General features: G+C 42.2%; 1 protein-coding gene across 2 annotated transcripts in view; it reads left to right on the top strand.

The window, feature by feature from the left end:
* Positions 1 to 24,738, top strand: part of LOC128737701 (uncharacterized) — a 378,170-nt gene that overhangs the window by 5,939 nt on the left and 347,493 nt on the right. For both annotated transcript variants that reach the window (XM_053832397.1, XM_053832396.1), the window contains exon 2: positions 2,283 to 2,805. The gene's annotated coding sequence lies outside the window, so the exon portion shown is untranslated. The remainder of the gene's footprint in view (positions 1 to 2,282; positions 2,806 to 24,738) is intronic.

Below are 24,738 nucleotides of genomic sequence, written 5' to 3'. Positions count from 1 at the left end.
TCCGCCAAATATTGTCCGGTGTGCCTCCCGCTTCCGGCAAGCGACGCTGTGAACAGTTACCGTCCGTATGAGGCACGTGTTTGATTTATCGAGCCTCTTTCTTTCATGTATTTGGGCTTCGACGCACTTATGTTTAACCCAATCCTCCTAGACTTCGCTTTCGTCGGACCACCCCCTCAAGAGCGAAGTTGAATAGTATGTAAAAAGGATTCGAAAGTGTTCCCGAGTTACACACGAAATACATCTCTCGATACAATGTAGCTCTGATCATTTGCCCCAGTTTATCCGAAAAACCGTGCTCTTGCATTATCTGTCATAGCTAGCCTCGATCGAGTGCATCGTATCTGCTTTGAAATTAATAAAGATGTGGTGCATGGGCATATGGGATATTTCTGCAAGATCTGTCGGATGATAAACATCTGGTCCGTAATTGCGCGGGCTCTCATGAAGCCCGTCTGGTATTTCCCTACAAAACCCTGTGCTATCGCTGACAGCCGGCGTAACTGGATCATAATGAAATTTTTTTCGGAAGGCACCCCCTGGGCCCCCTCCAGGGAAATTACCTAGCTACGCCAATGCCTGTTCCTGCGGATCTCCGCGTTTACCTCTCTATTCAACAGTGTCTGGAAGTGCTCCTTCCACCTGGCTGCTACCGCCATTTTGTCAGTAAGCAGGTTGCCACCACTATCGTTGTATGTCACAGGCATGGCAAAATTCCTGCATCTCACCGTTTTGTAGAAACTCCGTGTGTCGTTGCTGGCGTCGTTGCTCCTCGTACTCACGTTTTTTAGACGCGTTGCTGCAGTGAGCATGCGACTCCTGGCCTGGTTCTTTTCATCTGTCACTCTCTGACAGGTCAGGTATCAGGTTAACAAAATAAAATATGTAAGTGCAAGGTATGTATTGCTGTTGCACTTGAAAACCATATTAATCGAAGCGCGACATTCAGTTTTATTCTGATTCTGTGTGTCGCAAATACGTCGCACGTGGTGCGCTGTGATCGCACATTGATGCACTATACAGCGCACCACGTGCGACCTAGTTGCGACACACAGAACCAGAATAAAACCGAATGTCGCACGTCGATTATTGCGGTTCTCAACTTCAACAGCAACATGTACTAAAGCATAGTAAAAATACATTATGAAAGATCTTCTATATAAAAATGGATTTCTGTCTGTCTGGCTGTCCGTATGTCCTTATAGAACCGAAAACTACTGAACCGATTGGCGTAAAAATGTGCATGTAGGGGGTTTTGGGGCCGGGGAAGGTTCTTATGTTGGTTAGAGACCTCTCCCCCCGCTAAGAGGGGGCTCCCATACAAATGAAACACAAATTTCCTCATAAGTCGAGAAGTAATCAAGCAAATGGAAACAAATTTGGCATGTGGGGGTTTTAGGAGGCAGAATTTTTTTCTATTGCGAATTATGACCCCTCCCCCTTTAAGGGAGGGGGGGGGAGGTCTCTCTTATAAATGAAACACAAATTTACTTATATGTCAAGAACTAATCAAGCAAATGGAACCAAATTTGTCATTTAACTGGAAACACGCGACCAAATACTAACTGGAACATACTTTATATGACTAATTAATTGGAATTATATTCTAAATTGGGCTTCAGGTTTAGATTCCGAGAAACTATTTCTGTAAGTGCGATTTGCAACAATGCGAAACGAACATGTTTCGGTAAAAGCTGTGGGCTCGAGCTGTGGGTTCGCTAAATCAATATTTTTAGCCTAATATCTAGATTTTCAAGTTAATCTAATTTTTCATTTTTCAAATTAAGCATTTATTCTTCCCGAATAAATATACCCATCTCTGGTCAGGACATTACTATAGTTTTCACCATTAACATATGTTCCCTCATCACCGAATAGAGTCTGCCGGGTCTCACTAACTAGCTGGTCAATGGACACGTGCTCAGTTTAGCAGCAGCAGCAGCAGCAGCAGCAACCAATCCCACTCCGATAGAAACGTCGAAACGTCGTCGTTCGTAACAATAAACAGCGGCCACATGGAAACACTCGTCGCTCTTCCGCACTTTTCGGCCTGTGACCTAGTGCTCTGCTCTGGTGATTGTGCTGGTGACACGAGAAAATGAGTGAACGAGGAACTCAGCGGGCGAGCTCACAATTGCTTACCTTACATCTCTCACTCACTCACCAGCCACAATGCATGTGGCAGCTGAAGTGTGGGCTTTGTGTATGGAGAGCTTTTAGCCCAGTTTTCCAATAGTATTTCGAGTGGAGTTTCCCGTTCTGATTTCGTGTTGTTTTGGTAGTGTATTTCTAGGACAAAGTGTTGAAACTTACAGTTAATGTAGTGTACTGAAAGTTTATCTAGATAGTTATCAATTGAAACGCGCTTTCGAAGATTTGGAAGAAAGTTTAAAATTTGTTCGGCGGTGATCGCACACACCACGTATACCTTGTTTCTGGAAAATAGTGAAGAAAACTCCTCCTCGTCGCCGCTGCCTGGTCTCCTGCGTTGCCTCGCAGCCAACGCAGTTGGAATATATGGGGAGGAAAATTTGCCACCATCCGTTCTGTGTAGTGGTAATATTGAATGGAGCGCGTGTAAATGTATTTACATAGTTGAAACATTTCACCGTCGCTCTCCCTCTCTGCTTATATACGATCCGGTGAGCCGGTGAGTGTCCGGACGACGACGTCAATATTATCCTTGGACTTCTGGCAAAGCGAACGAACCATCAAAGCGTTACTTTTTGTGGCTGATATTGTCGCGGCAGGGCAAGATTTTCAAGGGTTCAAGTGCACCGGAAGGCAGCTCGTATACCATCCCAGGTAAGTCTAATAGTGTCAACAGATTTGCATAGCATAAGGATTTGAATAGAATAGTGGAGGGGAAAACAGGACCCATTCCGAAAGGCAGTCAGTACAGGCATGAACAATGGTGTAATAGTAGAAAAGAATGAATTATTAATCATAGTCGCACGGTATTACACTCACGGATGGGCTATTATGGGTTTTCTTTCAATGCCTTTGTTCCATCTAGCTAATCAGTATTCCATTGACTGGTACACGAGTGTGGAATTCAAAAGCAATCAACAGGTTTTTGATCATAAATTCAACTAGAGTCACTATTCGTTTTTATTTTTGACCGTCGATTTCTATAGTGGTATGGCGTAGGATGTGTCGTCAAAGTCCTTTAAATGCTAAATATAATACCAACAGGCAAAGCTCCGAATTAAACAATATTCGACTGCGCCAATAGTGAACTATTTTCTTGCCAAATGGCAAAATAATAAAGTTCGTATCAATTCGTAAATAACAGTGCGTTTCCATTCGACTGCTGCTGGTGCCATCAATTGTCCACTTCTTTTATCGATATGTCGACCGAACCGACATGACAGCGTGAGGTGTGTGGGTGGGAAAAACTTTTCCGATTTTATTATTGTTTTCCGGCTTGAGTACCTACATGTTTGTTGAAGTCCAAGTTTGTTTTCGATATGTAACCGTTTGTTGAGCTTCGATAGATGTCTATCGTTTGTTAGTTTGCTGATAAGATTATGCTCTGCTGGATTGGGAAACTTTTCTCTTGTTGACATCTGTTTGGGTGACGTGTGCTTCCGCCTTATATGTACATTTTTTCTCGATGCTACCGTGTTCGACTCTGCTCTATTTATTGCGAGTATTTTTAATTGCATTTATTTTTCCTTTCGATAGTTGAAGTTAGTTGTCGGAATTACATTGCTTGAATCGTCATTTTTTTACAAAGTGTAACGTCACGCTTCTCGATGACATGCTTTGGTTGAATCATATATCTGCAAGTAAAATCTAAGGAAACCAAGCTCGTATGCTGATAACGAAAGAAATACTCTTGCGAATGTTGAGTATTAGTACGTGAAATAGCTTTGTCCGCCTTAAGCAACTGTTCCTATGACAGGGACGGCTCTTGGTGGTAAGGCGGATTCGCACCTAAACACAATGACTACGAACATCTGAGAAAATTCGAGTCGAAACGTTCTTCATGGACCCAGGCAACGCGACAGAAACATGCAATGGATGCTTGGAGCTTGGAACTGCAAACTACTGAATTTCGTAAGGGGCTTCTCGAGCAACTAGAACTCCGACAGGTCAGCATCGAGGTCCAATAAGTGTAGGAAATCTATTACAAAGATGAGAATCTGTTGTGGAATCTAGGATATGTGGATCATCGAGGCATCAAGTATCAGCAAATGTGCGTTCAGAACCATCGTCGGTATGCCATTCGCTAAGAAATCGTGCTTCACGGCTTGACATTTTCCATTTTCGGCATTTGGGTCACTGAATGAGGTTCTGTTTTCCTCAGTGGAGCTAGGTGCTTTGACCCTCGAAGACTAATGGGGCGGGATGTGTTCAGCCATAACAGAAACTCAATGGCAGCACTAGGTGAAGAAACCACGAGTAAACGAAATGGTTCGATTGACGTCAGCAAGCAGGAGAAAAGATTTTGGAAAAAGTATCTAAGTATTTCCACGAGGAAGAATTTGACCAAATTTTAACAAGTACGAAACCAGTTTACCATGATTCTGAGCAGGAAAAAGCGACAGAAGGAGGACCGAGCTTGTGAATAATTAGTACTGCTACTCCGGGCTAATGGCATGCCCAAGTTTTATGCCAAGACGAGTCTCGTAAGGGCTACGTGTCGAAGTTCCACATGTGTAGGATCGTAGAAGGAAACCTAGTCACAAAGGAGAATGTGTGGGGCAACAGACAAAAATAGTTTTTTGATGAGCATCTCAATGACGTTTCAACAAGAGGAGGTGGAATGGAAGTTAACTTGGGAATGCTCACGAATAATATGTGGTATCGCGGCTCTCGATAACGCGAAGATCCGGCGAGAATTCAGTTCCATCTACTGAAAAGACGACCGGTTTGATTGCTGTAATTTCCGCGCCATTTTGTTGCTCAACGCCGCCTGCAAGGTGCTCTCCCACATCTTATTAGGTCGTCTATCCCAAGTAGCGAGAAAAGTCGTAGGAAAACGCTAGGCAGGCCCTGCTACAACGAATCAAATTTTTACAGTCCGATAAATCCTTCAGAAACGTCAAGAATACGATATTCCCACGCAGTATTATTTCGTGAATTTCAGGGCAGCTTACGATACAGTCCAACGCGAAGATCTATGGCAAAAAATGCACGGGAATGGATTTCCACACAAACTGCCGTAACAAAGAAGCTAATCTAGAACGAGTAATGTGCATCGTACGTGTTTCAGGGGCATTCTCGAGTCCTTTCAAATCGCGCAAAGGATTGCGGCAACGGAATGGACTGTCCTGTACGTCATTTTATGGTATGATGCGGCGAGCAGGAATCGAAACGAGAGAAATGATCTCCAGTAAAACCGAGTAAACCGAGGCTATAGATGTTGTTGATCGCCTTAATCATACGCTGCTTTGAAGTCGAGAAATATGCTTGAAGTAGTGTGAAGTCTAGTTCTCTTGATGTGGCACGAGCTGCTAAAGAAGAAGAATGATATGTGCTTATACTACAAGCGACTGGTTTTTGGCAGTTACGCCAACATACTCGGTCGAACCCGACACCTGGTAAAAGTGTCAAACCCGAACCCGACCCGAACCCGACGGGTTCGGGTTTTCTTCGGGTTTCGGGTCTGAAAACCCGAGACCCGACCATCTCTAATAGCCTTGTCCGTTTTAAACAATTTTAGTAACACCTCCGACATCCCTACACAGCACGTAGCCTGAATCAGTCTTGTTAGCTTCCCGGGAAAACCGTTTGCATCAATTATTTTCCAGAGCTCTTAACGGCGGATATTATATTATGCGCCCTTAAAATCGAACGATATTTTTGGAGGATCTGCCGTTACATAGGGACTTGATCTGTTGTCGATTGACAGCCTGGCGAGTAATTTATTGGTCCTAAACCGTTTTTGGGCACCTTCACATCCACCATATAAGGCGAACTATTGACAGGGGAAAAGTTAGAAATAGTATTCCATTGGAACTACGCTCCATAATGGGGCTCCCAACTGGACACTTTTGCTCTCTTTATCATTTAGAGAATGCCGGCAAGGTATCATTCGACACCTACCGCTTATGTAACTCTGAACCTGAAAGCTCAGCGCATTTGCTCTGCAATTGCAAGGCTCTTGGCTTTTGTCTAGGCGTAATTTCTTCGGAAATTTCTTACTTCATACTAAGTAGGACAATCATTATGAGTGTCGCAGTGGCCTTTTAACCTAATTCCCTTCAAGTATAGAAAAAATAGATGGCGAAAGAAGATCTCATTTTTTGGAAAGTGAAGAAGCGTATGGTGCGAGGAATGATAAATTGCAGGTACTGGAAAATTCGATATATGGACCAAAAATATATCGGGGAGTACACTGACAGGTGGGATTTCAACTCACAATCTTTCGGTTGGTACCCAAAGGCTTTTTGCGTTGAGCTTCCGTCACCCGTTAGTATTTGTAGTCCAATATCAAGTTTTGTTCTCCCAATTCTATCATTTCGTATGTGTGCCACACGCTTCCTTACCGATGGATGGTAATTATTTTTTGCTGACTACCCTTTGTTACTACCGCCGAGCAAATAGACAGTTATTATACTCAGGTTAGAGTGCGATAGAACGACTTTGTCCTTGCACGACCGTCTGTGCGGTAAGCTTTTTCGGTTGCACCACCACCGTGTGTGGTTTTAAATACAAATAAAAAACAAAATAAATAAATAATGTTGACGGGACGGCAACCACGATTCACCGTTTTCAGCTATCCGTCAGCCTGGCAAGAACATACCGAGTTGGCAAATAAAACTCCCGTTGTGTAAATACGTGACAAAATCACAAAGTTCGATAACGCAACAAAATTTGATGTTAGACTGGAAGATATTAGACGGTCTGGTCCCTGGTGGTGTAATTGGTTGAACAACACGCTCAACTAGAGATTGGGAGCTGTGAGTTCGACTCTCACCTTCGCTTAGTCGATATTTTTAGTCTAAGATCAAGATTTTCAGTCCATCTTATTTTTGATTTGTCACATTAAACATTTACTCTTCCCGTAAAGAAAAAAGTAAAGTAACTTATTGTCAACCAAAAAAAGGAACAAAATAAATAAAATTGGAAAGAAGATTTGACAAGTTCATTCTTGCTCCCTGCTCCCGGCGATATAACAAACACACTTTTTCATACAGAACACTTCCAAGTAACTTTCCTCCTAGAGAGGAGTGGTTCTTTGAAAGGATTTCTGACTATGTACTATAGCCAAGTCCCAAGTATCGTGTAGCCAAGTAGCCAACTATCGCGAGTGTGCTGATGTTTGCTGCTGTGAGCTGACAATGGGAGAATTCTATTCGCTGAGTAGTTACCGCTAGGGATGGTTCGATCACGTTGACTCAATTTTTATTCATTTGACAGTACCGTCTCAGCCGAGCAAAATGTGACAAAGTTATGTATGGGACATTTGTAGAACTAATTATTGTCTACAATTTTGCTGAACGAAGTTTTGCTGTATCTTTTGTACTTACGATGCTACAATGCTGCTAGTTCATCTCTGGTCCGAACCATCCTTGGTTAGCTCATCGTTTTCCAACTAGAAGTCACTGCAATCATGTGCGGAGTTTAGTTTGCGCTTCAGAATGAATTAATTAAAAGACACTTTTGCTCTGATAGCCGGGTTGTTATAAAACCTTTTCGTACACGCTTTAAAAAAGCACCGAAGTCGGCAAAATTTTGCCAAGATTTGGACAGCTGAGCGTTCGGAAATTTTTTCTATGGTACCAAACGTTAGTATAGATCCGTAAACGTTGATATGCACCACCGAAATTGTCTCCGAACGCTAACTATAAATAACTGTAAATTTTCTAAATACTTAAGTGTGCAAAATAAGAAGCTCGCATTCCTCTTCTGAATGCGTATGTGCGCATGTGTATATGTGTTAGCAAATAAAGACATTCGGTTTTTTCAACAACCGTTGGTCGAATTTGAATAGATTTGGAATCGATATTAATTGGATCGAATTTTCTTCGACCTACCTACTTGTATTTTGGGCCTATCTCTGTTCTCCATATCATGGAGAAAAACTGTTTTACTAGTTTTTACCTACATATAATATTATGCTAGCGCGTTCGTTTCGTGGTGATGAACTGATTCTTCAAGTATGGGAAACTTTATTAGACACCCCCTCAAGCATTGGGGTTGGGGATTGGGGTCTTCCTTCGCATTTTGGTCAGAATGTAGCCTGCTCCTAGACTACTTGCTACATTGAGAGCAAAAGATTTGCCTCGGAAGAGACTCGATGTGCAGTTCCGGATGGATCCACCACAAACTTTGCCATGGAGCCATCCGGAGCTGCACGCCGAGCTACAAATCTCAACACTCCTGCTTTATCCTGGCTTATGACAGACAGCTCGGGTCCCGATCCAATTTCCCCATCACTTATTCACTCTTTTTAGGGAGCCATACGTGGCGGTTCATCAGCGTCATTGGCGGAGTTGCTTTATTTCACGAGGCATCTCAATAAATTCATTTTTATTATTTTCTCTGTCTATTAAAAACTATCGTAATCGTTACAAAGATGATTTAAAAGTTGGATTTTTATTTCACTTCACTAAGCGGTTGACTACCAGAAGCTTTATATGGAAGTTTTATCTTGCACTGCCCATGGATGCATAGTTGACGTAAAAACCAAAATGACCAAAATGTACTTTTTCGGTCCTACGCACTCTTAACTATGTTGTTCACATGCCCAATACTCAAACAACATATGTTTTTTCGAAAATAGTCGAGAAATTTAGGAAAATTGAGCTACTCTGCTATTGGTTTCACGTAATGCTAATGGTTGACGTGATTCCCTGCATAATCAATCAGCATAGCAACCTATTTGTTTTTGTAGCTTTACGCCAAGTTATGTGAATAATCGTTCAAAAAAACAGTCTGTTTATTCGCATAAACTGGCGTTCGCATTTTTTAAACACAATAAATGATGAATGAATCATAAAACCCCATCAGTCCTGTTTTGATGAATAAACTCTACTAAATTGACAGATTATTCGATTGAAAAAGTGTATAGCAAAGATTATATGGCAATTATATGCAGCAATCGTCTCACTCAAATAGGTCAAGTCACCTGGCGATGTAAATGGAACAGTTCAAAAGGATACCAGCTCAGCTAAGGCAGTCAGTAGTGCCGGGATGCTATTTGTGTTGAAGTAAATGACGGATGTTTATGCATTCATCCGTTCGATGGGTTGCGATGGAATCGATAGCAGGTTTCGGGAGATACGCCATGAGAGAAAAATGATTGCGCGATATAACCTTCAGCAGGAGAATCCTTTCGGTTCAGATTTATCTGGAGTTGAATCTATGCAAATCAAGGATTCGATTTATATTTTTTCTTCACACCAACCCGGGGGTGGGAAATTCTTTCAGTAAACCCATACGTGATAATATGATGAATATGTATAGAAACAATTTTGATTGGATTGAGTTCATAGTATGATGGAATTCATTTTTTTGTGCTGTTCTGCCTGTGCCCAAAATTAGATACAAATATATGTATGTTTATCATCGTTACTGTGGATGAGATTTTATTTTGGGAGGAACGTTTCTATATGGATCAAATTATACATTGATTATACTGAACGGGAGTACACCATATTTTTTACATTTAATTGTATTGTATAACATGTAACATAATTTGTAAGAAAGCTAAACATGCGTTGGTTCAATAAGATGAAGATAATATCCCTTTCGACCGAGGAAACACATATTCGAACAAAAAGATATTCTTCGGTGCGTGCGATGCTATCTTTGTGGCAAAAATTTCAAGGTCAACATCCATCCACCCAGCCCCTAGTGCCTTCCTTACTTCTTGTGGGCACACCCCGAGAGAGCATGAGGAGTGCCAAGCATAACGGTGCGATATATGCTACCTATCGTCGACCAACCATCGGGACGGGGCTGAAAACAAGCTTTGTCATCGTTGGTGTCTCGTAAAACACACGCATTTCCTTCCTGCCTGGTTTTGGCGTGGGGGCTTCTTACTCACTGTGTCGAACTGTCGATCGATACATTTTTATGGTGTATGTTGTATACATAGCGGTTGGAAACCGGTGTTCGTAAAATTCCCCAAACCGAAGCTGGCCTACCAGCAGCTGTTGAGTCGGTGTGGAATTTTCATAATTTTGGCTTTAATATATTTTTTCGTTACAGAAAAAAAACTTTTATTGAAATTTTTCCTCTACAATTTTAATGAGAATTTTCTACAGTTTGTACTGGAATTGAAGTAGAATTTAAAAATATGTAGTAGAATTTCAACAAAAACCATTCCCCATTCAGATTCACCAAGAATTTTCTTCACAGGCAAATGTTCTTATTTCCTTTTCGTTTTTCTCACCCGGAAAAGTCATAATAAATTTTTGATAGGTACCTATTCGAATCTAGAGAACTTCTCTGATCGTGATGAATGATGAATAGAGACAAAGCGAACAGAGCGGATACGTTACCAATCGATATCGCTAAAGATTGATGACGAAGAAGTTTTCCGGTATGGGAAAGAGTCGCTGTTGGTGGCGAGGTGTTTGGCCTGCTCGCTGGAAGAAAAGTTGATAACAATCTAAATAATCGACGCTCGTTTAGCACAGCCTAGAGTCGATGGTTTTGGTTTATACCGACCTACCTAGCGCGGCTGAAGATATATACACGCTATCCGTTTTCACAGCATGCCGCCAGAATGCGGGGGTTGAAAGATTATTGGATCGTGGGAAGCCGGATGCCGGGGCAATATCAAACCGGAAGCTGATTAGAAATGTTATTGATTCCACGTAAAGCGTGGGTGCTGCTTGGTGTGTTGCTTCTGAGTATTTGGAGAAACGAGAAAATATGTCTATTCAGTTGGCAGGTCCTTTTCATTTTCAATAGAATTTTCAGCGTGATATATTATCATCAAAATATTTTAGATTAAATAATTTTAATCAATTGTACTATCGATTTAAAGTTTCATTTATCCCGCAATTCCTACATACAGTAAAGATTTGTATAAAAAATTCAATTCAACTTTTTTCAATTACGATCAGTTCTAATCCACCCAAACTGCTCTCTCTATCTCTCTGTTTAGCATCGGAATTGTACTGGACTTTTCACTTGTTTTGGGAGTCCGTAAGCCGGGTTGCGAAAAAAAACGGAAACGATATTTCCCATGTTTGAAGCAACTGAAAAAGCGAGAACGTTTTATGAACGTTAATAAAGATATAGGGTGGATTCTCTGCGTTTTGGGTTTGATTGTGTGTAGGTCAAGGCCGGCCCGTGTGGGCCCGCTGCTGCCTGGCAAATAAAAAAGAACGGAGGATGAGTTTTTTTGTGTGTGAGTTGTTAACGTATTTCGTGCTTCTCGCAATAGATGTGTACTTAATTATGAGCGCTGGTGACGGGGTGGGAACGGGAGGCTTGGTTCTTCGGTGTGGCTCCGGCAAACAGCAAAATGTATCGATTTTCAGTTTGTATGTGTGTACCGCCGAGAGGAGGAACGCTTTTTCCTCGAGGTAAATAAGTTGTCGGTGTTGTTTTGAGCCAAATGAACGAACAACTTCCGGGATAAACGTCGGCATTGATGGTTTATTCAAACGGATAATCATTTTTGGAAAATCAATTATTCATAAATTTAAGCTCACTGCACAATGTAAGCCAATATTTGTAGATGCTACTAGTATTTCGATTTTTCTTTATGTATTGAAATATTTCACCATTGGGGAAATATTTCATCTCATTGATATTCTCGAAGCGGCCAATGTTCTCTTTGATGTCGATATGCTTCGCTGATGCCAGAGAGTCAAAGAACGTCACATATTTTTTGATACTTGTTGACTTTGGTGTCAGCTAGAGACGAATAATTTAGAAAATACTGACAAAGATATCAGATTCATATTTGTATAATCTTTTCTCTGAACCATATGTGAAAAACAGTGAAACTATTATATTTATATATACCCGACATGGATGGCAAGCCGGGAATTTCCTAATACTGGGTACTGTGTCGGTAAATGTTCAGGGAAAATTCAGTTTTCTTGAACATTTACCTGCTTAAAAAATCTATGTCTCAGAAACTAAGCATTGTACAGCATATTTTTAATCAAAATGTGAGTGAAACTCAGAACTCAGAACTCAGAAATCCTCAAAAAATATCATTTAGTGCAACGCAAAAGTGCGGAATAAGACCTTCTGCTGCTTCTAAAGCCACTAAGACTACCTTAACTATTCCCTTTTCGTGGTAATATTATTTTGAATACTTTCTGGCGTCCCTGGCCATCCCATATCCGCAAAATCGACCACACTTAATGTTCAATATTCGATTTTTGAACGAATTCTGATGTTCACAATGAGGTTCTGTTCGTGATAAAACTCAAAGCTGATGCGTGCATAATCGGCGAGGCAGGCGAATAGTGTATGTTCATGTGAGAAGTTCATCGATTCAATCGGTTTTACCGGAAGTATTATGTTGGGTTCAAGCATTGTCTACCACAGCCTGTTTTGCTTGATTGGATTGAGTCGGCTAGTAAAGAGTAGAAGAGCAAACATCTGGTCTGTTGTAGAATGATTTTCTCCAAACCCAACCCAAGTTCATCAACAGTCATTTTGCCAACAGTCTCAATCTACAGGTTAGCCCTAGAGCGGGTGCGCTGGTGTACTGAGTACACACGGGCGAAACACACGGTTTTATAGGCAACTTTCGACCACATTTGTTATTTCTTGTTGCTATATTTTGGCATTATTAGAAAAAGGAAGAGTAGATCTTCGTATACAACCAAAACCTGGTGTGATTTAAATAATATTCCGATGATTTTTCGCGTTTTGCGAAAACGCGTTTCTACGCGTACATTAGCGCGCCCGCTCTAGGGTTAGAATACGGCAGAGCCCTTTATACTCCAAGATTGTGATGTTATACCTCGATATGAAATCAAGAGCTATAGGCACAGCTTGGGGAGAATTCCAACGTATAATGGGTGAGTAGTAATAAATGTCAGTAAAATAAATGGTTACAAAAAGACATAAGGCGCTTGCATAAGTTTTAATTTTTAATTTTGTGTAAAGTGTAAAGTATAACATGTGTCTTAAATTAGTCCAATTCAAATTTTTCTCTCTTTGCTTTAATTATCAATCCCAATCGTTGTTGAAAAGCGTTACAGCTGGCACGCACAATATCCTGAGGCATTTCATCCCAAATCTTCGCCAAACTTTGGTACTCCATAGTTTGCCTGGCATGTAACCCACAGAAGTTAAGAAGATTCAAACCAGCCGGAGAGGCATGCCATTCTTTCGAGGAAATAAAATCAGAAAAATTGTTCTTACACCAAGCCAGTGTAGCGTTCGCCTGGTGAGACGGTGCAGAATCTTTTTGGGTTGCAGTATCCTTTGAATAACCAGTTTATTCCGAGGAATATCAGAAAGATGTGCTGCATATATCCGATCATTTTGTTGGTTGTGGTGGTTCTGTAGCAGGAACATTTTTTCGTCCGAAAACAAATTTTCACAATCACCGTGCCGTTTCAGCAGCGGCCGACATCTTTCGACTTTTGCAACCTTCTGCTCTTCAATTAAACTGTGCACCCGTGGTTTTTATATGGAATGTATCGAAGAACATCTTTCAAAATATTTTTATGGTTGACTGCGTAATTACTGCTTTCTTGGCCATCTTACGTCTATCTAGACTTATCTGGTTTTCTTCGAAATCGCTCTCTTACTCGTTTGATGACTTCCAGTGGCCTTACAATCCGTTCTCTACAACAACCCCACGTCGAAGACGATTTGTGACTTTTGAGATGTCCAACTAGTCACTTTTAAAATTTTTTTGAATCTGTTCCAGTTTTCGCTTGGTGAAGCTTAAATATTTCTCATTTGGGCGTGTAGGGAGGGTTTTTGTCCTTGGGCAACAGCTGCACGTTGTTGGCAGTATACTATTCCATAGCTTTTATTCCGTGATAGCAAGATGCCATATCCGGCTAATAGCACGGAACAATCGTGTTGCTTTACGAAACTGATTTAGTAAATATTCTGACTGATAGTCCCGGTTGCAACAAAAATGACACTTTTTAATTCACGGGTGCAGCTAGCTTGCCAAACCAGACGTTTTATGCGAATTTAGACACTTTCATACTTATTTCTAGCAGCATATGGGTGGCTCGTCGTATCAAGAATTCCTCTCCTACACTGTACTCACTCCTGAACGACTCGTCACCAATTCGTTGAGCGTCTCGACACACGCAAGTCGCCTTCAAGCTGGTCGTACCATCTAGTGCGTTGTCCCTCTTTATTCCTGGTGCCGGTGAGATTCCTGAAGATAACGAATTTCCCTGCACAGTCATCCCGAGCAGGAGCGAAGAGCAAAATAATATTAAAATGTGTTATGGAAATCGAATAACTCGTATCAAAATTTGGTCTTGTTTTGGCTGACATGGGAGTTGGTAAAATAACAAAAAATAATATCAAAATTATGCTCCTTTAAGGCCAAAAGAATAACTACACCTGTTATTTGAATAACAAAGCAATAACATAACTGTACTCTGAGTTTGGAATAACAGATTTTAGTGTTATTAAGGTATTGAATAACAAATGCAGTAGCATATGACATATTAAAAAATCATTTCATAAAATATTTATATTTTTTATATCAATAATTTGTTTTTTATTAAATATTTCGAATAACATTTTAAGGTTATAATAAGATATGAAAACAAAATCAGTTATTAAACTCATCTTACAACCAATGTTTTAAATATCTACTCAATAACAAAATGTGTTATCAATGTATCTCCATAGCCGTTCAATAATAAAATATAGCATTATACTTCAGTTTGATATTGTTTTTATATTATTTTGCTCTTCGCTCATGCTCGGGATCCGGCATCCTTGCGACGTGGCCAGCGCATCGTACTCTCCCAACTTTCGCCAAATCACCATACGATGGGAATCTTTCCAAGTAGCGCCTGCATCTCATTGTTCATACACCTACAACACTCTCCGCTTTCCGTTTGTACTTCCCCAAAAATAGTTCACAACAAACAACCTTTTGTTCAAATACGTGCACGCAAGTCTTCCGTTAGCAAAATTACAGTCTTTTGGTAGTCCGTAGAGGACTACCGGTCAATTTAGCGTTTTGTTCATCGTCAGCTTTGCATGGCGACTTATGCTCCTTGATCGAAGCGTTTTGTGGAGGGAAAAAGCGGGTTTTCATCAGTAGGATGTTGCACTAGCCCCGTAACTTGTACTGTACTCTAATAGCCGGCTGTGAAGCCTGTCGATAAAGAAGGATCAAGTCTTAGAAAGACGTGCAAAAAAGGCAAACCCAAGGCTTTACTTTTTTAGGAGGGAAAAGAGGGCTCGACTTCCCGCTTGAATGCTCCGTTGAATCACCTGTATTATTATCGGTGGTGACCAGAAATCTCAATAATGTAATTTGCTATTGGGGATAGACGACGTAACAAGATCTAGGAGACTCCTTTGTAGGCCGAGCACGTTGGTCGCTCCACCGCTCTGGTAAAATTGGGCTTTGGAGCCATAGCGCTTTTGCAACAGATCTCCTGCAGTGTCAAGATGCCGTACTTTCGAGATTCTAACTGATCGAGCGGAACTCTGTCATTCACCGCGTAGGGGAATGTCGTCGTGGTTGGGTCATCTTTTAATCTACAAATCTCATTTCAAAAGAAACTGGAAATTTAACAAAGGTCTTATTAATAGTTCGTATTCGTACCTTTGTTAAATTTACAAAACTTCTTTTAAAATGGAATTCATGGACCAAAAGACGGCCCAACCACGACAACATTCCCCTACTCTGTGATATATCACAATGTTGCAAATCGAGCGAGAAGTCAACGATGCCTACTCTCACACGAAAGATTATGAGAAGCATAGCATTCAACGCTTACGCTGCTCACGCGAGCGTAACACAAACAGCCGCCGTTGCTGTGTGCAGACATTTTGCTACCTACACACTCGCGAAGGCACAGCTTCATATCGTTTTTCGGCATAGCCCATTCGCGAGTCAAATAATTTGTGAGCAATCGGCTGTCCGTGAGGGCTAGTGGCACACCGGGATACAGATTTTGCATTACTTCGTCCTCGATTCTACCCACGGGCGGGAGTGTGAGCCCTCGCGCGTGATCGGTATCAGCAGCTCGGGTTGCAATGACCAACGAGAGCGACGACTGTAGCTGATGTTGGCTAAATATACACTCGCAAAAACTCGTAATAGTGCATGAATAAATAAGAGCGAGAATCCGAAAGGAATGCTTATGGCGGCGTGTTTGTTGAAATGAGTGCGCGTGTGTTAGAAAATTAGACCACACGAGTGTGGCCTTTACAACTGCTGTATCAGACGCTGTAATGAGCCGCTCCTAACTTGGAGTACAACCGCGCACTTGGTTGAGGAATAGTCCAGAACCGTCCCTGACATGCGAACAGACGCTCAGGGATATTCCTAGTTACTTCAGCGTTCGAATGAGTGCTTCCTCCCCTGTCGGTATACGAATTTAGTTTCTACCGACGTTAGATACCCGACCTCCGTTAAGGTTGTTCGTATTTCGGCTTTGCCGTGAGGAGATAGGGGTAGGTGCTGCTGGATAAGATCACTGCTAAGGACCACTGTTTAATCTATGCTATGTACTATCCATCCGTTCACCAGCCTCGATAGTTTCATATGTTTGATAATACCTCAGTTGCTGTATAGAATTCCTGCCTATAAAACTGTTTGAAGTCCTTCTTGCCATAGGTTTCTGTGTACAAAACCGTTCAATCCAACTCCATCAGCATCATCGTGAGGAACTATCAAGATCGTGTTTTGGCCGTCTTGTTTTGTTTATTGTCGGGATTTGCAGTCACTACAACTTCTTACAAGTCGACAGCCCGATTCGTTTTCTAGCTCGTTGCTTGGCTGTAGACGACACACACGTTGTCGTTTTACTTCCAGAAGGGCAGCAAGGGTAATAGGTTAAATAAGCAAATAAAATCGCGCGTTTTGGACCGGGGACTGTTATGGTTTCGATTATTTATATATGACATTCGAGAGAATTTCGATATTGTTTATTAGACACATTTGACAAGCACAACGATACACCGGGCCCTAGCGCTAGTCAAGAAAAATTTTAACACAAAAAATTACTCGATTTAATTGGGAATCGAACCAATTTCTGCTCATTGAAGGTCGATTAATCAAGTATGTAGTACTCTCTGTTTAGCGAAACGACGTTTCCAGCTTCATCTTTGAAAAAATGGCCCAATAAGGTGTCCTTGTTTATACAATCAAACTGTCTTCTCCGGTATCTAAAAGATATCATGCAGGATTTTGAGCTCCTTATGCAGCAGTTTTGTTGGTGAGCTGAAAATGTGGCTAATCAGAAAAGATCATGTGGATAAACATCAAGACGGATAGTCAAATTTACACTGTTTAGGCTACACAGCTCTAACTTCTGAAATAAGTTTACCATATTTGCTGATGCAAAAAAGTGTAGATTGGTACTACCGAATCGAAGTCGATCGTTTCGGTTCGAATCACCAATTGCGCCACAATTATCCGGACAATTATCTATTTTAACACAAACAGAAAAAAATAAACAATTCAGTACACAGCATTTCTGTGTGGAAGCCAACTTCCACTGAACAACCAAGCAGCTTTGTGTTGCACAGTTCATTAAGCATCCTCTTCAGGTATGCTCTTCGCATACCGCCCAGACCAGACCGGTGCCAGTAGAGAAGGTAATCCACTTGGAATCAAGCAAATCCTTGCCTACCACCCACAAAAGCCTCCGGGCTTGAGTGGTAAAGCCGGACATAAATGAGTTGAATTCATCTTGCTGCCACTCAGTAACAAATCCATCCTGCCTGACCAACCGTAGGCCAAGTGTGGTTCAAAGGCAAAAAGTGAATTATGGTGGCATATCTTCTGGCACGTTTCTGGATGAATAGTAATATGCTCGCTTGCATGACTAAGGAACAGCGAATGTTACCGCTAGGAAATGCAAAAAGAAGACACTCGAAAATGTCCCATTTCGCGTCATTTTCTTGGCTCGTTCGGAAGCTCGAGGCGGGATATAATCGGAATGTCTATACCGGTAGCCACCCACTACTATAGGTTGAGCTGATGCCTGAGCTCAAGTGCTCCGATCTTGCTGCAAGTTTTATGTAGATTTATAAATATTGAGTAAGCCTGGAAGTTTGCTTTCTTGGATATCCACCTCCGCCCGGCTGTGGCCGTACTTTGGCGTTTCGAATCAGCCGGTCCTTGCGATGCTTTGAGGCTAAACGTACTCTGGGACCCTGTCGCCTTTTGTGCTCCGACCAGATGAATGAATAATAAATAACCCCAGATCATTGTAATGACTGTTTGAGGAAAAGGTAGTTTTCTTTTATCCCGTTGTAAGCGGACGCTTACAACAGTCGGTCTTTATGCCGTCTTTTCTTATTGTGCTCCTGGGTGGGACTGTCGTTGTTGTAACTGCAGCAAGTTAGGGGTTAACTCCACACCTTCGAGTAATTCGAAAAAGTAATACCTACCTTATACGAAAACGAATTGCATTGTTTCGGTTTTATTGGCTGGATGGAACGAAACGGCAGATGGATTTGATGGAGTGATTTACGGCTTATTGATCTAACAGTGGCGAAGTAAATTACGCGTGATGAAAATCTGTGTGATGGTATTGAATGAGGCTTATTATGTAGACAGAGCTTGAGTAAATTTGTGTCTGATAATTATATTGTCAAGCAGTGGCAATGTGAGTCATGGGGTGATGCACGATGATAAAATTTCAAATATTCTAAAGGACAGAAAAAAAACATTTCTAAGCACGAAATTAGGATGCAACTTTTGCAAGTATTTTAATGCATCAAAAAGATATACCCAATCCAACATCTTTCGTACGCCACTGTTTGCCACATTGGCTAAGGCCTAGGTCAACTTTCAATGCCAATAAAGTGCAATCAAAATGCTAATTCTCTTAATACCATGATTTAGTGCACAAATCCTCTCCCTGCTCCGCGTTGTACGGTTCGATATGTCGAAGGCAGGTGCTATAAATCCTCTGCCAACACCGTCAGGGCTTGGTCACTAACCGAGAATTTCCCTCCGGCCACCGCACCTCATCTGCTGTTTGAATGAGCATTCAGGTTGTTGGCCGAATCAGAAAGACTGTCAACAGAGTCGAGTCGAGTACAAACACACGCACATGCACACGACCGTTGTGTTATACTTCTACTAATTATATAATCATTATTGTTCGAATGAAATTTCAATTGTCATGAGATTCAGTTTTCTAAATATAACCCATCCTTTCGTTCCGATCCGAGAGTCCACAAAGGTCTATTGGTTTTCAAACGTACCAGAATGCGATCGTTTGGTGTGACCGAAATAAGCGACAAACAGAAACTTATAATAATGCCATTTGGAAATTTATCTAACTGAATATCACATGCAATCCGTACCTACTGGATGTGTTGCTGTTGTTGTTGTTGTTGTTGTCGTTCACCAATTCATAATAAGCGGCACCAGGGATAACAAGGCAGCCCGAAACAACCCGCTGCCATATCAGGACATGGTATCGGAGCAGCAAAGCCAGAAGCAGAGCCGGTAAACCAAGAGGCCTCTATCTCTATGTTCTTGCTCGATGATGTATGCCCGACGTGGGATGGTCGTCAGGTCAGGTCTGCTTTCGTCGGAGCTTCCCGCTGCGCTGTGCTGGCTGGTCTGGTTGGTTGCAAGTAGCTCGTTCGGTCAAGGGTGGTCGGGTTAATTGTGGCAGTAAAATAATTTCCAATTTTCGGAAGGAATAGTAATTCGCTGGTTTAACATTTGTACCAAAAAATCCGCTTAGGCTTTTTAACAAAAAAAAAGTATTAAAGTTTGTCATAATTTGAAATCGGTAATTCCATAGTTCTCTAGCACGGTCCTCACTGTGCTATTTGCAATACTTTTAATACATTTTCAGGCATTGCAGGAGTATTCGATTCGATTGGTATTGATCTTATGTGAAATTGTTTCGGAAATTGAAAGTTTTTGTTATTTTAAGTCATCTCTGGCCAGTCTTCGCGATGCTTTATTGCTCTGATCCTTTTTTTGATGCGAGAGTTGCGATAGTTTTGCGGTTGTCGAATCACTTTACTCGTATTTACGTGCCATTCTTATCAATTGAACGCTCATGAGAATGCATGATGAAAGTTTTGAGCTTGTCTATTGCAATAAAGTGTCACTGTCACTTCGATTATATAGCTAATTCCTGTTCCCGGTGGTAATGGTTGGCTTCCCGACAAGTACTGATTTCTATTTGCTTCTTGAAGTTCTTTCCCCAAATCCCCAATAGCACTGGTTTCTGTGATGAGACGCAGCCTCGTGAAACCCCGAAAGCCAGTAATTTCTTTCACAATTTTTCATCGTATTATTTAACTTAATTGTTGAATAACGGATCTGTTACAGCTATACTATCAAAAGGTAGGAGGTTTAAGTTAGATTCATACTATCTGGCTACCGGTGAGTGTTTGTAACGTGAAACTGTGTGCTGGGAGCACAATAGAATTGATACCAGTCCTAATCCCAATCGACGCCAGATTCTAATTATGACATACTGGTTAGCGGAAATGCATGGTTGCATTTGACGTTAATAAAGCCGGCAGCTAGAACGCGATGGATACTGGAGAACGTCAAGTCAGTGCGTTTGCAAGAGCGAATAGCTACTAAAAACGCTGCTTTTCAACCAGATGACCAAATATTGAGGTTTTAAGGTAAAGTTTTAATCGAAACTGTCCATGTTAGAGCCAAAGGCTCGATTGAAGACTCTTCTTTAAAATTAAATTGAGGCCTTTGCCGTTTGGTGCTATGTAAACTGTATGATAGTGAACCCGAAGAAATGCTCAGTAATCACATTTTCCCGAAAGAAAGATCCGATCCTGTTTTCTTATGAGCTCGAAGGTATAGTAATTGAACGTGTTTCGTATATCAAACACCTGGGTGTTATCTTAGAGCATCATAGCTTAGCTGGTATTTTGTCGCCAAATGTTTAATTTCGAGCACTGCGGAACAATGCAATGTTGAGATTGCCACCCCGTCGCACTAAATACAGTATGAACGGCGTTATCGGCGGTCTGCAGCGGACGTTTAATCAAGTGTCGTCATTTATCGTGGATCTGCCAAACTGATCCACTTAACACTTTTACACTTAACGCTCTTATGGTGGCGTCACACCAAATCCAAAGGATTACCGTCGTTCGGACAACTTAGCAGGCTGGTTATAAGATCAGTGGAGTGGATTTCTTTTCTGGTGTCCGGGGTGTCTGCGTACAGATCCCAGATCAAAAATGAAATGTCCAGTCGGACTGATCTAAGTTACTGCTCGATTTATTGGTTGGAACTTGGCTTTTTATACACGATTACTGCTGACTTGCACAAATCGATCAAGCGTCGATTTGTGTACGCGCCTTCGACTTTGTTTACTAACAGCGCGAGAATCGTTCAGTTTTGTTATTGTTTTGCTTAAGGCAGTCGTACGCTATCGTATGCTATCGTACGCTATCGTACGGTACTATGTGTGTTGTAGCGACAACTGCTAGGAATTTGATATTTGTTTACAAGCATGCCAAGCGTTTGCTGCTTGGTTTGGTATTTAATCATTTACGCGGGGTGTGACTCAGTGCTGCGGTCGCGGACACACCGTTGGGTGATACTTTTGCTGTGTCATCCAATGATCGCATGCGTTCACAGCACACATTATGCGGCTTCCATCTGCCACGATGGATATTGCTCAGAAGATTCGCTTGCTTTTTCTGGGACAGATGAACTACGAAGAATACTCAATCACAATCCCAATCCCAATCCCAATCCCAATCCCAATCCCAATCCCAATCCCAATCCCAATCCCAATCCCAATCCCAATCCCAATCCCAATCCCAATCCCAATCCCAATCCCAATCCCAATCCCAATCCCAATCCCAATCCCAATCCCAATCCCAATCCCAATCCCAATCCCAATCCCAATCCCAATCCCAATCCCAATCCCAATCCCAATCCCAATCCCAATCCCAATCCCAATCCCAATCCCAATCCCAATCCCAATCCCAATCCCAATCCCAATCCCAATCCCAATCCCAATCCCAATCCCAATCCCAATCCCAATCCCAATCCCAATCCCAATCCCAATCCCAATCCCAATCCCAATCCCAATCCCAATCCCAATCCCAATCCCAATCCCAATCCCAATCCCAATCCCAATCCCAATCCCAATCCCAATCCCAATCCCAATCCCAATCCCAATCCCAATCCCAATCCCAATCCCAATCCCAATCCCAATCCCAATCCCAATCCCAATCCCAATCCCAATCCCAATCCCAATCCCAATCCCAATCCCAATCCCAATCCCAATCCCAATCCCAATCCCAATCCCAATCCCAATCCCAATCCCAAGGCCAAACCCTTACTCGGTCCGGTTGTGTATACATTATGGCAACGGCAATTCAACAATAATGGACGCAAACAAACCTCAATCACCGACTCTATCACAGTAGGGCAGGTGTACAAGCACAACTTTGGAATAATTATATATTCATCTTAGTAACGGCAATAGGGTAGCGGGTAAAGCAGAAAGGACTGCAGTACATGTTATGGAACAGCAGTAGATTCCAAATCACGCGAGGGTTTCGCCTAAATTATTGAAATTTTAAAATTCAGTTACCATACACTCTCAGGTTAGATAATGGATCGGTTCTAGCATATGCTGGACTGAGAGGTTTGTTGGAAGAAGACCGGTCATTATAGGAGGAGATGCCTGGTTGGTATAGTAGAGAAGCAGATGCACCAGTGCGAGCCGGAACTTTGCTCTAGTAAAATTGGAAGTAAGACTGTGCGACGAAGACAGCAATATCTTCCCCAGAAATCGTTGTGAATCTATCATCGACGTCGTCTTCTGCAGTCCATCGCTGGTACTTACTTACTTACTTATTCAGCCGAGAGCCGGGGTGGCTCTTGCCGTATCAACAATTCCTCTCCATTGTACTCGGTCCTGGGCTACTCGTCGCCAATTCGTTGCGCGTCTCGGTACACGCAAGTCGGCTTCAACCTGGTCGAGCCATTTAGCACGTTGAGCTCCTCTATTCCTGGTGCCGGCGGGGTTCTTGAAGAGAACGGATTTTACTACACAGTCGTCCGGCATCCTTGCGACGTCGCCGGCCCACCGTAGTCTCCCAACTTTCGCCAGGTGTACGGTGGGAATCTCTCCAAGTAGTGCCTGTAGCTCGTGATTCATACGTCTCCGCCACTCTCCGCTTTCCGTTTGTACTCCGCCAAAAATAGTCTGCAACACCTTTCGTTCGAAAACGGCCAGTGCACGTATGTCTTCCGTAAGTAAAGTTACGGTCTCAAGTCCGTAGAGGACTACCGGTCTGATTAGCGTTTTGTATATCGTCAGCTTTGTGCGGCGGCGTAGCTCCTTGATCAAAACGTCTTGCGAAGGGAAAAGTAGGCTCGATTTTCAGCTTGAATGCGTCGTTTTATCTCCTTACTCGTATTATTGTCGGCGGTGACCAGAGATCCCAAATATACGAACTCATCAACCACTTTCAGTTCATCGCCGTCAATAGTCACTGTCCGTGGGAGGCAAACGTTACTTTCTCGGGAGCCTCTTCCTACCATATATTTGGTTTTTAACGCATTTGGTTTTTCGTCGCTGGTGGGAAGCATGGATTAGAGGGTGTGTGAAGAGTACTCAGAGCAAGCACCAGGCGATCCTGCATACATAGGTACGAACAATTAAAGCCAACGAGTAAAAGTGGAAGACGAATGCTTTCTACAAGGACATTTTCATCGAAGCACTACTCACTGACAATTGAACGAAGTTGAAATAACGGAAACGTTAGAGAAAGCATGCAAAACAACAATGATAAGAAAACGGGAGCCGGGATCCGACAAGTTGAAAACCATTGGAGGGGCTATTTCCGACATGCGAGACGCGATCCATCGATTTGACCACCAATGTCGTTTGGCAAGGTAGGAGACGTTGAAACTGAACGCAGACAGCCGTCTGATGTCCAACAAAGAACTAGGTAATAGCAGCTGAAAAAAAAAACTGAAGGTGAAGAGAGTATTCGGTCCGGACGGCATCCGCAACGTGGCCCAGAAAGCGGCAGTACAGGCTTGCCTGCATATGTTTATTACAATGCTACAGGGATAACTAAGCAATGGCCTTTTTGCAGATAAATAGAAAGTACGGAAGCTGGTGTTTTTGTCAAAGTTTAGGAAACCTCCAGCATTGTAAATATAGACCCATAGCCCATAGGATAACTCGTCTGCTTTGCCTGCTTTGGATATCATCGGCAGATCATAAGCAATTGCGATCGAACAGACTAACAGACACCCTGTATAAGACGCTTATTAGACCGGACCGGTGGGCATGACACAATGCTCGAGGGGGACTCGCAGAGTTCCATGGCCTCGACAACCAGAGGCGCAACAAGAAAGATGGTTAGACCAGATGGAGCGAGATCTGGCGGAGAGTACGCAGTGTCCAAGGAATTGGATAGCGGTAGCCCAAAACCAAATAATTTGAAGGAACATTGCTCATCGAGCTTTGTCTTAGAACGGTGAGCCAACTAAAGAAGTTAGGAAGGCTTACTGGTAAACATTAGGGAAACTACCGGAAGAACAGTTGTTGACGGAATATCTGGAGGGAGCCCAGGGATTCTCGAAATTTGCTTGGGGAGAAGGCATCCAAACAGAAATATAAAGGAAACCTAAGTCTCATCTTGCTTGACACCGAATGA

Source organism: Sabethes cyaneus, chromosome 2 (assembly GCF_943734655.1).
Source record: "Sabethes cyaneus chromosome 2, idSabCyanKW18_F2, whole genome shotgun sequence".
Classification (NCBI taxonomy): domain Eukaryota; kingdom Metazoa; phylum Arthropoda; class Insecta; order Diptera; family Culicidae; genus Sabethes; species Sabethes cyaneus.
Note: the sequence above shows the minus strand (reverse complement) of the source record. Positions and strands in the feature narration are given on the sequence as shown.